Source organism: Nyctereutes procyonoides, unplaced genomic scaffold (assembly GCF_905146905.1).
Source record: "Nyctereutes procyonoides isolate TBG_1078 unplaced genomic scaffold, NYPRO_anot_genome, whole genome shotgun sequence".
Taxonomy (NCBI): Eukaryota; Metazoa; Chordata; class Mammalia; order Carnivora; family Canidae; genus Nyctereutes; species Nyctereutes procyonoides.
Genome location: NW_026575122.1, coordinates 5326333 through 5344749, shown reverse-complemented (window position 1 = coordinate 5344749; position 18417 = coordinate 5326333).

The following is an 18417-nucleotide window of genomic DNA, read 5'->3' as shown; positions in this document are numbered from 1 at the left end:
ATACCAGCAGAATGTCAAGAAAGACTACCCAAGAGTTAGGAGAGCCGAGTTCTAGGAACACTTTCGAACTAAGCAGCTTTGTGGTTTCGGGGCATTATTTTTCTTCTCCACCACATTTTAGCCCCAAACTTGTACCGACACTTTTCTCCCCTTCTTGGGGGGCGAGGAGAGAGATGGGAAAAACACAGCTTGGAGTCAACAGACGTGGCTCAGCTTTGAGTCCCCTGCTCGGACTATCCCGCCAAGCCACGACCCCGCTCCCCTCCCTGCCACCTCCCGACCCCGTCCGGACTCTAGGCACGAATTCACCGAGCGACTCCCCCGACCTCGGCGCAGGTCTGCGGCAGGTCCTAGGTGAGGCTGCCCAGGGCCTGAACGCTCTTCGGGGGGCGAAGCCTGTCCCGGCAGACCGCGCCGAGCACGACTCGCAAACTCTCGGGGCCCAGGCCCCGGGGCCCTCCCGCCCCCACCTCCTCTAGCCCGTGCCCCTTACCGAGTTCACACCCGCGGCTCCTCGGGCCGCAGGGACAGCGCCGGGAGCGGAATAGTCCCCCCCCCCCCCCCCCGCCCCGTCTGCGTCCGGTCCCCTCCCTGTGGAGCAACCAGGCGGCCACGCTGCTGCCTCGGGCTTTCGCACCTGCAGCGACTCAAGCTACTCGAATACGCAGCGGACTCACTGCCTATCACCTCGTCAGGGGCCTTCGGTCTACCCTAATTCAAACTGCTTCCTTCCTCCTGGGCCTCCCAGGGGCCTTCCCCCTCCCCCTTCCCAGCGTTGGTTCTGTTCCCGGAGCACTTTACCGCCGTGTCATGAGTCATATTATTTACCTGGTTATCTTGTTTGTCGGTTTGTTTGTTAAGTTATCTTGTTACCAGCCGAGCTTCCTCGCCAAATAGAAGGTACTCGAGGACAAGGATTTTTTTTTTTCTTTTTTACACTGCGGGACCACGGGCTCATACCTGGTGCATGTCAGGTCTTCGTAAACACTGTGGAACGGATGAGTGCACGTGTCAGCTGAGGGGCTCCTCGGAAACAGGTGGGGCTCCTGTGCCTGAGGGTGACAGCAGGCGGAAGGCCCAGCGAGGGGCGTGGGTGCCAGCTGCAGCCGGGCTGGCCCTCCTGCTTGGCCCAGAGGAGGAAAGCATCTGGAGTTACACACCGGGGAGTCATCACCAGGCCCTGGTTGCTTGCAGGGTTCATCAGTTCAGGCTGAAAGGCCACTCGTCGTGGAGGTTGTCTTAGTCTCTCCTCCCGAGGATGTTCTTTCTGATGGCTTAGCTACTGTCCAACCCTCCTGGTCCATGTGATACTCAGGATTAATGTGGTCGCGGATTAGAGTGATTTTACGGGCTACAAAGAGGAGACCGAGGGTTGACAGGGCGGAGGGCTCTGCCTTTCTCATGGACCAGCTCGGTGTGGGGTGCTGGTGGTTTCCTGAATAGTCTCTAACAACCGGGTGAATGTATGTTGCTTTTTCAGGTGGATTCTCTGAGCAAGCACAGTGGGTCTCTGAGGGGACGCTCCTTCCAGGGGATGGTGTAGATACCCACAAGGAGAGGGAAGGGAAGGGGAGTGGGAAATGGAGTTTGGAATCAAAGCGTGTTACTTGGCAAGGAAAATATGGGTTTTTGTCTTTATTGCTGTCTGGGTTATTAGCAATTATCCCCTCTCTAGACTGCAGAGAACAAATCCACATTCACCTTCTATAGAAGCTGACCTTCTGGAGAGGAGGGGGTAGCTATCATGGTCCCTCCTCCTTGACGAGTGAAGTGAGCCTGGGGTGTGTCCAACTCAGACTTCGAGGGTGTATCCCAAAGTTAGTGTCCGTTTAGACCATTCTCTTCCCTTCCATCTGCACAGGTGAGCACTTCATGTATTCCTTCATTCCTTCACTCATCATTTCCCCTCTTGTCCACACAGTCGCTGTTGTAGGCAGAGGTCTGAGATGGCCTCCAGATCCCCACCCTTGATGTACATGTGTTGTATAGTCCCTCTTCCTGAATGAGGGAAGATTTGTGACTGTGGTGGGCTTGCCTTGTGATTAGGATGTGGTATATGACAGAAAGGACTATGCAGACATGATTAGGATCCCTAAGCACTTGACTTAGAGCTAATCAAAAAGGAGATTATCCTGGTGGATCTGACAAGCCTTAAAACCAGGCAAACCCTTAAAGGGAGATCAGGCCCTTCCTGAAGGAAGAGGTTTGAAGGGTGGGAGTGTGGGACCATGTGGCAAGGACTTGTCCTAATCTGGGACATAGGGGACTGCGGTGGGTGGCAACTCCTGGCATCAGCACTCCCAGCATTAGGAGATGAAGGACATGAAGCTCTGCGTGTCTTGCTCATGCTCACAAGCAATGCCTGGGCTGGGAAAGAACCTGGGATTCTTGACCCCCAGGTGCCTATCCTCCCTGCTCAGTGCTGCTGCCATGCCAGCAGGACTCAGCAGCTGAAGGACTCGTGGACATGGGTACACTCCTCTCTTCCTGGACAATGACTGTTCTGTGACATCGGGTTTTTCTGAGAGACTTAGCTGATTTGATAAAACAGGAGTTACTCTTGAGCTCTTGGCACTAGAATCCTTCCCACCCCACATCTGATTCCAGCTCCTCTGCTCTGGGAAGATGGAATTTCCACTGGAAAAGGTTAAGCTACCCCGAGCCCCTAATTAATCTCAATTTTATTGTTCATGTGGCAAAATTTGAGCTGCCTCTAATCACTTTGTAGTCCAGTGTGGATAAAGATATAGAAAGTACAGTTTGGTCATTACTTTGGAGAACAATCTTGGCAACATGTACCAAAAGCCTTAAAATTATCCATACGCTTTGACCTCAAAATTCTAACTTTAGTTTTTGAGCAAATATTTAACCATAAGGATGCTCAGTGGAGAACATATTATAGAAAACACTGAAAACAAGCAAATGTCCACTGATAGGGGCTTGGGGAAATTATGGTACATTTGAATGATAGACTACTATGTAGTCCTCACAAATGAGACAGAAGACTAAGAACTCAGAAAGAGGTTTGCAGGATAGTTTAGTCAGTTTCAAGGTGTGAAGAATCCAGTTCCAGAACCAGATCTCCCAGGTTGGAATCTCAGCCCCACCATTTCATTGCTGGATGACATTGGACAAAGTGACTTAATTTCTTTAAGCCCCAATTACTCCATAAGCATGGGTAATAATTATATCATCACTCAGCATTATTGGGAAAATTAAAGGAGACGATCCACATGAAGTGTTTATTTATTTATTTTTTTAAAAAAGATTTATTTATTCATGAGAGACACAGAGAGAAAGGCAGAGACATAGGCAGAGGGAGAAGCAGGCTTGTGTGTGGATTTTTTTATGTCCTTTTCCCTTTCTGGAGAGAAGGGTGGGTGGGGGGCAGGCAGAAGGTGGGTATGTACAGAGAATAGCTCAGGATAATTTGAACCAAGCTATAGAACCTATCCATATATTGGATTAAAATAATAAACACTAGGGAGCACTAGACCCAGTGGTTTCAAACTATTGACTATATGGTTTTAGAGAAAAAGATTGACTAGGAATTCTAATACAATGAGGTACATAACAACATAGATGTGGAAAGCATTCCAGAAAGACAGGACCACAAAACAGATGAATATTATGGCAAAATGAAGCTATATATGTAGATAAACACACACAGTGTATATATATGTGTATACATATTGTGTATATATTATGTGTGTATGTGTATGAATGTGTGTGTGTATATATATATATACACACACACACACATATATGTTTTAAATGGTACAAGCTTTGACAGAAGCTCCCCTCTCAAATAACATTTTTGAAAATTTGAAAATTCATTTTGAAAAACCCCTATCAGGTACTATTGACTCAGAATAACCAACACCAAGATAAATTCTGTTACTATTAGGAAAGAGAATGTGAGACGGTAAGATGGCAGGAAAAGGAGGAAGAAAAGGAGGAGGAAGAAAGAAAGGACAGAGATAGGGGTCAGAGAAAGAGGAAGAAGGGGGTGGAAAGAGGGAGAACAGGAGAGAGATTTAAGTAACAAGTGAAAAGATCAAATCATTTTATGAGACGAAAAAGCAAACAACGACAGCAAAACTAACCAGACTGAAAGTGGTGGTTTTCAGAAGTGATGTGTTATGTCAAAACAAACATAGTTTGGTTTGCAAAAAATGAAAATACAAAACAAGGATTTCATTAATTCAAACTGGTTTTCAAGTCTAGTATATAGCTGCAGGCAATTTGGAAGAGGAGTCTAGTAAAGTTCAAATTTCACTGAAACAAAATGACTGAGGCAGACATGGACATAAAGATTCACTGTAAACAGTAGATAAATAATTTGCATTTAGTACCAAAACTAAATGAGAGTTTTAAGACAGAGGAACTATTATATAGAGAATATATGCTCTGAGGATATAGATATATGACTACTTTAAAATGCAGTAAAATGAGGAGTAGATATGAAAAAGTACATAATTTCTGTTGTGAATCATAATGGTTGTAGTAGTATTGGTATTATTAAATGACAATAGTGTACATGAAATGTAGAATTAAGCCAATGAATACTTATGTGATATTCTTTTATCCTTTCTGTCCTTGAAAGCTAGACTATTCAGTGTGAATTAAGAGATAGGTGCACCTGGGGCAGAAAACAGAAGGTAAGTGCAGACATCTGTTAGACATCTTGTTAGACATAGCAAGGAAACTATCAAAGACTAGTGTTGTATCAGAAGGTATCTAAAGTCACTGTGAAGAGGCAATGTTGAAGGTATGGAACAGATAACATCTCTCTTTATTTCAGCTCTTCTGCTTGAACTTAAGCAATCTAGTAAAATGGAAAATTACAGTAGGGCAGCCAACCTATAGTATGCATCATAGCTGTTCAAGAAGGACATAAAATACAAACATGAATGGTCACATGCTACAGAAGTGTCCTTCATGTTTTATAATACATACAAGTTAAACAACAGATTTCTTTTTTTTAAGATTTTATTTTTATTCAGAGAGAGAGAGAGAGTATGTGAGTGGGGAGAGGGCCAGAGGGAGGGGAACAGAGAGAAATCTCAAGCAGACTCCATGCTAAGCATGGAGCCTGATGCAGGGCTTGATCCTACAACCCTGAGATCATGAACTGAGCAGAAATCAAGAGTCAGATGCTTAACTGACTGAGCCACCCAGGCGCCCCAACATAACAGATTTCTAATCAATATTCCCCTATTCTTGTATGACCCAGAGTGACATAAAAAATATATAATCATCAATATAACAGAGACACCAAAGCATCAAGAACAGGAGCTATAATTATCAAGTAGTGGCATACAAGGGTAGATTGACTCATAATCCATTTTATATATGTTTAAGAACTACATTGAGTGGGGCGCCTGGGTGGCTCAGTTGGTTAAGTGTCTGACTCTTAATTTGGGCTCAGGTCATGATCTCAGGGTCATGAGATCGAGCCCGGAATCAGGCTCCATGCTCAATGTGGAACCTGCTTGGGAGTCTCTCTCCCTCTGTCCTTCCCCCTGCTCACATTCCTCTCTCTTTCAAAATAAATAAATAAAATCTTAAAAAAAAAAACTAAAAAAGAACCACATGGAGCTATGGCCCATATCAACTAAGAAAATTTTGAGAAAATAATTAATTAAAATCCAGTAATACATCACACAATAGAATCATGTGGATACCTTTTATGCTCTAGACACTATGATAAGCACTTGAAATATATTACCTCTAATCCAACAATCATTTAATACAAATAGTACCTCCCTTAATCTCCATATGAGGGAGTCAAGAATAAGAAAGGCTAAATGAGGGATCCCTGGGTGGCGCAGCGGTTTGGCGCCTGCCTTTGGCCCAGGGCGCGATCCTGGAGATCCGGGATCGAATCCCACGTCGGGCTCCCAGTGCATGGAGTCTGCTTCTCCCTCTGCCTGTGTCTCTGCCTCTCTCTCTCTCTCTCTCTGTGACTATCATAAAAAAAAAAAAATAAATAAAAAATAAAAAAAGAAAGGCTAAATGATCTACCCAAAGCCAAATGGTAACAGTAGAAAAACCAGGTATCAATTCATTTGACAAGCTCAGAGGTTGGTCTCTTTTTTTCCACTGTAAAATATGACAAAATATTTCCACTTAAATACATCATCTCCTCCCAAACTACCCCACGTAGCTAAGCAAGATAAAAAAACCAAGACACTGGCAAATCCTCATCAGTTGAAAGATATGAGGAACACTCTAATGTGAAGAAAACTCTAGAAGCAAGTGTCTGTACAATACTGTGTTATTAAGAAAGGTAACATATGCTCACAGATTGCCCTGATTCTCATGTGTAACTCAGAGCATGCAAGAGAATAGCTGATACACGATGAGAGGATATAATACTAAGCGTCATTTTATATCATTTCATTTTATTGTCTTCTTTCACTTTTCTCAGCTTCTTTTGCATATTTAAACTAGGCCTGGACAGTTTAGAACAAAGGACACGATTGTCAGTGATGCGTAAATAGAATACAGAGTATACGAGATATGCTTATAAAAAAATAAAAGAACAGAAAAGAAAGCAGAACTAATCTTTCATCTTCCACTATCAATGAATAATAGGTCAAGGAATAGTATTATTAGGACGTGAGATGCCAGGTTCCTGATTCTAGCGGCAGGTTCAAAATCTTAATAGTCTTGGGAAAAACCTGAGCAAGGAAAACTCTTCTAATTTCCTATTTGCAACTCCAGCTAGAAACTGCTGTCCAAGGTCCACATACCAACATGGGGCATCAGCAACCACACAGAAATGGCAGAGTAATGTGTTAGGCAGGCCTCCATGGTTCTGGTGGTGCTGATGCAGGAGAACAGAGAACACATATGATTTTATTTGCTTGGACTTCAGCAGCGTTTGGATGCCCAGGGCAGGCAAGTGATGGCACCACATAGTTAACTAGGCCCAGAGAATACAGCACAACAAAATGGACACTAATCACTTAAGACTTGTCCACCAGATGCCTTACATCCAATTATCCTATGGAATAAGAATAATAAAGAAATCTTGTGTAAGATTGAGCATTTACACTAAGTTGCTCTGAAATAGGACTAATTGTAGAGTGGAAAAGGAGTTCCTTGTCAAGTTTAACCTCTGTTCTGCTGGGTCCTTGCTCTACCTTCCTCTACTGCTCCCCAGAGTAAGTAGCACTGTAAAGCAGTGTATCATAGTGAATAAATAATGGGCTCTGGAATTTTCAACTGAACATGTAAGACCAACCATATGCAGGTATCTCTTCCTTTCCAAGACCTCCATAAAAAGACAATCTAGGATTTAGAAGATTTAAAACTACAAATCCAAATAAAATGGGAGAAGTACTTCAGTAGAAAAGAGCTGATAACTACATTTTTGGAAGATAGAAAGGAGACAGAGGGTGGTTAAAAAAAAGAGAGGCAGAGCAGAAAGGAAATAACCATCATTTGTTTGTTTTAAGAAAATACCAAAGGAGACCCAAGAGTTGCAAATACCAGGAATTACAGGAGTTTGGCCTACAGTATGCCACCCCAGACATGAGACTAGTAATCTATTCTCTACAGAAACTGAACAGCCTATGCCCCTCTTTCAGGCATATCAACTATGGCAGATGGAAAAAGTGAGTAATGGAGTGGAAAACGGGAGGTTATTTAAATTTGGCACACAGCAATGGGAACCCCAGGCTTCCCCTTTCTAACTCACAGAACATTTCTAGCCAGGTATTAGCCCCTGGGAGAGGAGAGACAATTACTCTCCAACAAAACAAAGAATTGCCAAGAAAGTTCTCCAGATACTGGTAATTAAGGATCCTTTAAAAGACAGTCAGCTCTGTAACTGAGCAACTTTTGTCAAAATCCATTTATTCACCAGGCCCATCACGGCAACTTCCATTGAGCTTTTTTATTCTTAAATGGGAATCTAAGGATCACCAAACATGGTATGGAAATCAATCTGAGATGAGAAAATAACTATTAGAAATGGAAAATATGATAGCTAGGGGTGCGTGGATGGCTCAGTCAGTTAAGCATCCAACCTCTGATTTTGGCTCAGGTCATAATCTTAAGAGTCCTGAGATCCAGGATTAAAACCTTTTTTTTTTAAGTTATTGTGTTTTTCTTTTGAGATTTTATTTCTTTATTCGTGAGAGACACACAGAGAGAGGCAGAGACATAGACAGAGGGAGAAGCAGACTCCTCACAGGGAGCCTGATGTGGGACCTGGTCCCTGAACCAGGATCACACCCTGAGCCGAAAGCAGATGCTTAACCACTGAGCCACCCAGGCATCCCTAGAAACAAAATCTTAAAAAAAAAAAAGTGATTATCAAGGAAAGAGCAAAAGAAGGTAACTCAGCCAACTTTATTCAAGAAAAGAAGCTATCTTTGGCATTCCAAGTAGTAAATATTTCAATACAGAAAATTAGAGATGTGCGCAGTGGTACAGAAAAATGTGGCTAAGAGATGAGATACCCAGAAGCTCTCCATGCACCTACTGCGAGTCTCCGAACTCTCATGAGCGCCAACCACTTTTGCTATCCACTGTTACCCTGGAAGTACAGAGGCTGCAGATTTGCAAGATCTGGCATCTGAAAGTTTCAACTCACTGCTCATGAGTCTCAGCTGCCAAAGTGGGTGATCCTCAGAAGCCTTGCCTGGTAGTTACTATAAATCAAGAATCTTATAGAAGGTGGATCACTGCTATTGCTTTTAGTGTTTGCAATCCTGAGTCAAGTGTTTACCATTTGCCCCATGTGCGTGCAACTCCCCCTGGAGTACCTCTCATTGACAGATTCTAACAGCTGTCTGGGGAAAGGATTTTGATCATTCTCTTCCTCTATCATGCACCAGAGAAAGTAGAAAGTGGTTGTGATGCTATTGCTTTGGCCATAGAGAACCCAATACAGAATTATGCAGAATTAAAGAGCATCTTCCTCCAAATCCAAGTGGCCAAACCCTTCCCCAGCACCACAATCCACACTGATGTGAGATATCAGATCTTGAGAATAAAAAGAAGCTGCAAGAAGTTTCTAAAGAGAAGGAATAAAGAAATATCAAAACCAAAGAAAATTCAAAAGAAAGAATCAGAATTATATTAGAATTCTTAAAACCAAAAAAAAAAAAAAAAACCAAACAAACAAACAAAAAAAGAATTCTTAAAACCAGCAATAGATGATGGAGGACAAGAGAAGAAAGGCTTTAAAATTCTAGGAGGAAATGAATTTTAACTTATAATGTTATGTTCAACTGACATGTCAATCATCAACGTAAAAGTTAAATAAAAACATTTTCAGTAAAAAGTACTCAGAAAACTTGTAAGCTTTTCATGCCCTTTAATGCCCTGGTAATTCTTTTGAGACTACTCCTTAAAAAAGAAAGAAAGAAGCAAAAAAAAAAAAAAAAAGAAGAAGAAGAAGAAGAAGAAGAAGAAGAAGAAGAAGAAAGAGAGAGAGAGAGAGAAAAAAGAAACATGACATCCACGATGCAATGAATACATTACAAGAGAGTCTGAGGATAACAGCTATGTAACAGTGCTTAAGACTAAACAGTCCAAATTGGAACAGGATAGAAAGATGAAGTTCTCTGGGAGGGATACTTCTGGGGAATAAGGAGCTGTGAAATAATAATAAATCAGGGAAAATTAAGTTCAGGCACATAGACCACAAAACAAGTGAAATATTAAGAAGTTTAACATGTTTTAAAGAAAGGAAAGATAATGTGTATATTATTTGATCTATAATTAACAGTATTAATATTTAACACTTGATATAATTACCTAGAGGTTAATTCTTGGGGGAAGAGAAATGGCAAGGTGAATTAAGGGAACTGAATCCTCATGTAACATAATGTATTAATATGTAATACAGTACGTATACATGTAATCCTAATATATCACAGCAGCATGTACATATAGATCAAGTCAAAATTTATAAATCAAAAAAACAGCAATAAGAAAATAATATTTTTTACAAGGAAGTAAAACTAAACCAAAAAAAAAAAAAACTGCTAAGGAAAATTGTTGCCTTAATAGAAATGTGAGAGAATGAACTATAAATACGCCATGATTAGCATGGAAAGAGAGAGGGAAGAGAAAAGTTTCACAAAATGTGTTTATACTCTCTTTCTCTGAAAAAAAAAAAAAAACCTGCTATATATTCTAATTTGAGGAATTTGTCTTTATTATGTAACCATTCCAACTGAGTTTCCCGAGGATGTCAGCTACACAGCAAGGCAGAAATATAACACATCAAGTAACTCTGATTAGCAATTAAGAAAGCAGAATCATTTACTCAGTAGAAAGTAAATATGTTCAAATTAAATATGTACATTTTATACTATAGAGTTATTGCATTTTATCAGTGTATAAATACAAAAAGTTGTACAAATTCAGAAAGGTGCCTAATATTTTTTTTTGTTCAAGATGTCGTGAAAGGCAACCGATTACATAATGGACTACTGAGCATCCACATAAAATAATAATAACTATAATAATAACTATAGTCCATGAAATCATTTAATACTGAAAACAACTATGGGGTGCCTGGGTGACTCAATCAGTTGAGTGTCCGACTCTTGATTTCAGCTCAGGTCATGATCTCAGGGTCATGAGTTTGAGCCCCAAGTTGGGTTCCATGCTGGGCATCGATGGAGCCTGCTTGGGATTCTCTCTTTTCCTCTCCCTCTGCGGCTTCCTCTACCCCCATTAGTTCTCTCTCTCTCTCTCTCTCTCAAATAAAATACTGAAAACAACTTCAAAAGGTAGACACTACCATTATTCTCACTTTACAGATGAGGAGACTGGCACAGTTTTTCAGAGACTTGCCCATGGCCTCACAGACAGCATGTGGTGGAGCCATAATTCAATCCCCGGTGATAGGCATGAGGAAGGGACAAGACAATACACTGTGTACTATGTCTAGAACTCAAGCAGCATAAACCTGAACATTTTTTTTCTGAAACCTGTCTCTTCTGTTTTATTTATCTGCATAAACCTGTAAGGCAAGGCTCCTGAAAATTTCAGACTCCTTGCTCTCTTTGCTTCATGCTCCTCCCCACATGGACAATCTTCTACTTGCCCTCATCCCCATTGCCTTTGGATCATCCCTTAGTTATACTTTGGAGCTGCTTTATACTCCCTCTTGAATTTCTTCATTTCTAACCTACCCTTTCTGTTGACAGGAATTAGCTTCTTCACACAGCTCCTTTCATTCATTGCTTTCTTGACATATATTAACTCTTAACATTTTCATGATACAATCTTATCAATCTGTTCTTACCTAATTCCTACATAACTATATCGGGATCATCGAAAAGCTAAATGTTCTCTCACAACCCTATATTTAAGTGTCTTGAGGTTTTTGTTTATTCTCTTGCTTTAGAAAGCCATTTTTCTGTTTCTTGTGCTATGGAAATCCTGCTCATCTTTCAAACCTAGGTAAAATATTGATTTTTTTTTCTTTAAAGCTTTCCTTAAATTCTTACTAAATTGATCTTCCTTTTAATTTTCTTTGCATGTGTTATATTTCCACATAATGGTTATATAACTTTATTATTTATTTATTAACTTAATTATATAACTTTATTAATTCGCTTTTCTCTTTTAGATCATTATCATATTTGGTTTTCTGTGCAGCTATGCAAATGTGCTCATCGAAATCTTGTGCTAGGGCAGCCCAAGTGGCTCAGCAGTTTAGCGCCACCTTCACCCGGGGTGTGATTCTGGAGACCCGGGATCAAGTCCCACATCCAGCTCCCTGCATGGAGCCTGCTTCTTCCTCTGCCTGTGTCTGTTCTTCTCTCTCTCTCTGTGTGTCTCTCATGAATAAATAAATAAAATCTTAAAAAAAAAAAGAAATCTTGTGCTACAAGAGCATGGTTGAGTAGCAGCTACTATTAGGTGTCCTCGGGATCTACCTGTGAGATCTTGTCAACAAAGCCAAACTCCACTCAGGCTTCTCATAGCCAATGATGACTAAACACTGAGGTTCACCCTTCTGAGATGTAGGACTCATTAAAGAAACAACTGTGGGCTGGCCAAAGTCTAACTCTTCCTCCTTGGTCCTTTATCCTTCCCTCTCAAAAGATATCAGATCCACCCTTTCCTCCTTATCTGGCTCCCTTTTCTCTTTTCTTTCGCAGGTCAAATCCTCTACTGAATCCATCTGCTTCTTGAAGGATCCAAGTAATACTCTGCCTTCTTGAGAAGAAGGTCTGTTTCTTATTTAAATTTGAATTTCCTAGGGCCTAATATGGTAGTTTGCATAATAAGCACTTGACAAATATTGTCAGTCATGGTGTCTTATAGAAATTCACTACAGAATCACTATTATTGGAATTTAGATGTGTTTAAGTGGATGGATATGGACCAAAGTATTTTGACCTTCTCTTAAAAGTGTTTGTCTTGTGAGTGGGTGAAAAGATAGTCAGTATAGAGCATAAGTCATCCAGACATTTCCAGAACCACATGAACATTTTGGAAAGAGGAGAAAAATCAGAGTGGTATGTCATCTGCTTTGCTTTTGTAGAAGGTAAATGTGAAGGGGGTGGGGGGAGCAGAGCCTGTGGATGTAATTTCTACCTTCCTTTCCAAAAAAAAGAAAACAAGGGAAGAAGGGAGGGAAAAGAGAGGAAAGGAAGACAGTTAAGTTAAAAAAAAAAAAATCAGCTTGGGACAGCTAACACGAAAAATCAGTCCTGCCATTAAAGAGACTGGTGACAGGCTTGGAGAAAGCGGCAGAAAAAAAAAAAAATAAATAAATAAATAAATAAAAAATAAAAGAAAGCGGCAGAGTTAGTGACAAACTATATTTCCCCCAAGGCCATGCAGCAGTTCTAACATTATCATAATAGCTCTCTTCTTTGAGGCCCTACTGCTTCCTTACCAATGACATCCCCAGCTCTGATTCACCCATCCGGACGATGAACACAGACCAGTTACCCCCTTACTTAGCTGCCCTGGCTAGTGGCAACAATCAATCTAGAACTGACCGCTTGTCGCCTCTAGCACCACCTCAGAAAGACCAACCAATCCAATGTCAATCACCACTTCCTGTGGCCTCCTCTGAGTCATTCAATGCAGCTCTCTTTTTTCAGAGAAAAGCCTTCCAATTCCATCTTGGAGTGCATTCCACAGTTACTTTGGAGTTTCCTTCTTTGTTGCAGAAAACAAATAAACCTCACTTTTTTGCACTACTGGTTTAGTTTTTAGTTGTCTTTAACTCTTTGACCTAAATGATTAAATAATGTACTTAATATACTGTCTTCCCCTTGTTCTCTAAGTACTTCATATTTACTTATAAATAAACTTTTTATAAAATTAAATATTGTTATAAAACTAATAAATTCAATTTATAACTGTGATTAGCAAGCCTTTTAAATGTGTATAAATACAGTTATATAATTTTAAGATTACTATTTAAAATCACATTGTGGAGCACCTGGGTGGAACGGGTTAAGCATCTGACTCTTGGTTTCAGCTCAGATTGTGATCTTAAGGTCGTGAGATAGAGACCCACATGGGGCGTCTTTTCAACAGAGAAGCTTCAAATTATTTCTCCTACCTTTCTTGCTTGTGCTCTCCCTCCTTCTCTCTAAATAAATGAACAAATCTTTAAAAAACATAAAATCATATTATAAACAAATTTCTCAGTTAAGCATTTTATTTTTATTTTTTTAAAGGTTTTATTTATTTATTCATGAGAAATAGACAGAGAGAGACAGAGAGAGAGGCAGAGGGAGAAGCAGGCTTCATGCAGGGAGCCCAACGTGGGATTCGATCCCGGGTCTCAGGATCAGGCCCTGGACCAAAGGCAGGCACCAAACCACTGAGCCACCCAGGGATCCCCTCAGTTAAGCATTTTAAAGTAGATGTTAATATTAATCTATTTTAAGTAAATTATTTTAAGTTTTGCAAATACATTAAACATGATTACTTTTTCTGTAACAAAATTATTACTACTACTGATTTGCTTATTCACTTTGATATTTAAGTTTCATCTTTCCATTCTAAAATATTGACATAGCAAAGGAACAACTTGTTAGACTAATTTTAAGTGAATATCCAGGTTATAGGTTTGTGGTTATTAATCAAAACAATTTTCCTTCACTTTTATTGATGTATACCATACATAAAGAAATTTAACAAAAGCCTAAATGCACAGTTTAATGAATTATCACAAAATCTATGTGACCAAATAACCAGCATGCAGAATAAGAAATACTATCATCAGCAATGTGGAAGGTTCTTTATAGACATTCTAGTCAATATCCCACAAAGGAAACCATTATCTGACATCTATCACCATAGATTATCTTCTCTGGTTTTGAACTTAAAAATCAATGGAAACACTCAGTATAAAAATACCTTTTCAGCTACCTTTCATATTGACCAGAGTATTTGCCTAAGATTCAGAATTAGAGATTCTTGCCTCCAACACGGACTGGACCCGCTAAACCCTGTTTACAGATGTGATAACAGAAATTCCTTAACTTTAAAGCCTTGGTTAATTTTGCTTTCAAAGTTCACAAGCCTAACTTTTAAGCTATATCCAGTTACCAAATGCTTTTATGAGAAGTAATGAAATCCTAAAGGTTAGATGATAAATGAATTTCTGTGTGGCATCAGCTCTATTTGCATATTTTTTTTTTCCTTTTAATATATCTATCAGGATGCCTGGGTAGCTCAGTCTGTTAAGTGTCTGCCTTAAGCTCAGGTCATGATCTCAGGGTCCTGGGAGTGAGCCTCACATCGGGCTCCCTGCTCAGAGGGGAGTCTGCTTCTCCCTCTCCTTCTACTCCTCCCTTCTGCTCCTGTTTTCTCTTTCTCTAATAAATAAAATCTTTAAAAATGTATATATCTAAATATATTCCTTTTTAAGATTTTTTTAAATGTATTTGAGAGAGAGCATGAGCATGGGGAGTAGAAGGAGAGAGAATCTCAAGCAGACTCGGCACTGAACCTAGAGCCTGAAGTGGGGCTAGATCTTACAACCCTGAGATCAAGACCTGAGGTGAAACCAAGAACTGGTAGCTCAACTGCCTGCACCACCCAGGTGCTCCTGTCTTTACATCTTCTAACTGGATTCTCTGTAGTTCTCAAAGTTTTTTGATTACATGGCAACACTTACAGGACCCATTTAGTAAGTTTCTTGGGCAAGCTTTCCACTCTAAAACTCAATTTCTTTCTCGGTAAAAAAGTTAAATAATATTACATATTTATAGGTTGTTGTTTAAGATTGAAAGAGTGAAGGTATGTGAGAATTCATATAGTGCCTAGCTCAAAATAAATGCTCAATAAATAATTTTGTTGTTAAGAATGACACCTTCTCTTCACTCATTAAAATACTAAGACTTTATTATGGAATTGAAAGATAATTGTGCATTCCCAAACATAATCTTAATTATCATAACATTTTTTTCTAACAGTTTTAATTAAACCTGCCTGAGCAATTATATATGATTTGCATATGTCCAGATATTTTGCTGAAATGGGGCCTATACAAAGTTGTAATTTATTCAATTGAGAAGGGAAAATTACAACAGAAAATAGAGATAATTTTTGTATGCATTGCTTGACTTAAGTAACACTGTGTAAACACTGTGCTTTTGTTAAAATTCTTTATCCAGAGCTACAGTATAATATTACTGTAGTTTTGAATATATTTCTTTAAGTCAAAAGGGACATTACATGCAAAGAAATGGGCAAAACATTTACTAAAGTAACGAACAGAAGTGAAAACATAGTTATACCTATTACTGGAAGTATCTGTAACCTTCTTGTCAGAAAAAACGGATTTGCATCAGTCATGAGCCAAAAGTATCCAAAAATGACTAAAAGTTGATTAAAATGTTTAAACATAAACTAAATACAAAGCCTACAGTGTGAACAAAGATTGGTTAACTCATGATTTACATAATTTATTTTATTCTAAATATTTGTTCTTTTAATCTCATTAGACTTTAATCAGAGAATACCTTACAAAATGTTTCATCAAAATCATACTCTCAAAAAAAAATCATAATCTCAAATGATGCCTGGCAAATGAAATATAAAGAAACCCTAATTTATATAAGCTTCTGAAAATTCCATAAAATCTATGCAAATAGATTTCAGAGTGGGGCACCAATCAAGATCAGAAAAATCAGGTTTATATACCCTTTTTAAGGTAGTCGTCTCCCTGAATCATCCAGGACTTACAGACTCAATGAATTCCCGTAAACTATAGGAGAAGCCTGGACAAGAAGCACTAAAGGGCAATTTGGCAGGAGTTTTGGTTAATGTGAGTAGGATACCCTTGCTTGTTCTATCCATACATGTCTTAGGGAAGAGAGAGACTTCTGATTCTGAAGGACTTATGGTGGTCTGAATGTATCATTTCAACATTTTATGCCTACCTAATTAATTAGAAAGACAGTCATCATACGTAACAGAGGAAAATAAAATAATTATATATTGCATATATATGTATATGCCTATATGATTTGCAAACATGTTTTAATTAGTTTTTGATTAATTTGAATACAAACTTAAGAATTGCTAACATTTTGAAAATATAAAAACTTTGACCAGTAATAATAACAAACAGTAACAGAGTTAAAACAGGAAAATTTGAACTAGGAAAATATCTAGATTCGAGACCTATCTCTGCCACTAATTTGCCATATGAATGTGCACAAGTTACAGCTTCACTGTACTTGAGATTTTTCTTCATTAAAATTGAGTCAAACTGAACTCATACATTATTTGACAAAAACTTATTGAATGTCAGTCACTATCTAAGAGGTAAGAAATAAAAGACCAATGGGTAAAAGAAACAATTGATTGTCACATGATGCTTTTTAGAGTTGAGGTGTATGTCACTTATCAAAGAACAAGGAATATGACTGACTGACCAGTTAGAAATCCTAAAACTGGCCAAAAAGAATGTTCACCTCACTCAATGTAAAAAGGGAAGGGAAGGAGAAGATGAGGGGAGAAGAGGAGAGAGGAAGAGAGGGGAGGGGAGGGGAGGGTAAGGGAGGGAATGGGAGGGGAGGAAAGGGGGAGGGAGGAAAGAAGGAAGGAATTACCTGTTGACATTTAAAATTCAGAAGATTTCATACAAAAATTAGAAATTCTAGACTTTTCTTGATAAATCAAAACTTCTAACTGAATTGAACTCCTATTTTTGCATGGCCACATTCTGCAGCAGATAACTGATGGATGTTCATTTAAGAAGGGAGTAAAGAAAATCCAAACAGATGAAACAGATAGAACATAAAATAGCTGGTTCATTCAGGGCAATCACATGTATCAGGGTCATTGGATAAAAGCATGGGGAGAGATGACACTGGAGAAATGGGCACATAACAAGGTTATGATTAGCCTTATAACTGATACTAGAGAAGTTAAAATTTTATTCTTCAGGAAATGAGGAACTAATAACAATTTTAAAGGATTATTTCCAGTATTTTACATCCTATGACAAATAAGCAAAGGTGGCTGTAGTTGTGTTCTTCAAAATAAATGAAAATAAGAGTTAGGTAAAATTATTTATACTTATTTTTGACATTTCTATGGCAGGAATTACTAGTTAAATTTTAGATTCTGATTCATTAGCTTTAACAATAAAATTCTAAAATGCACTTAGCATTTAAAAAGTTTCTTTTATAATTCTAAAAAGCTGGATAATTTAGAATAGACATGTTAGTTTTTAAAATCTGATATAAGTCCTCTTTTGAATATTATTTCCCTATTTAGAAGAACATGGGCAAGATAAACACATCCCTATGTACCAATATGACAGTTATTCTCCATCAAGGATCACTTCTGTCTTCATGGTTCTCTAACCTATCTCTAAATCATGTGCTTACTAGCTAGTTCTCTTATAGAAATACTCAAAATATTTCTGAGATGTCCTCAGTGAAGGGCATTAAATTCCTCATTAACTAATGAAAGATCTTCTAGAAGTCTCAAAATAGGTGGTATGAGCCTAGGGTTCTCCAGGAAAAAAAAGAATATATACATCCGAGAGAAAGAGAGAGACTGATTTATTATAAGAAATTGCTTATAGAGGCAAAAAAGTCCCAAGATCTGCAGTTGGCAAGCAAGAAACAAGAAAAGCCCATGGTATAATTTCAATCAGAGTCCAAAGGCCTGAGAATCAGGAAAGCTGATGGTGTCATTTCAAGTATGAGTCAGAGTCTGAAAGCAGGAGAACCCAAAGTCCCAGCTTGAAAACATCTGCAAAAAGTGAATTCTTCTTTACCCTGCCTTTCTTCTATTCAGATTTTCAATGAATTAGAGGAGGCCCATCTACATGGGGGATGGCAATCTGCTTTATTCAGTCTATCAATTCAAAGAAAACAAAAACATCTCAACAGACACATCCAGAGTGATGTTCAACCACCTATCTCACATCATGTGGCCGAGTCAAGT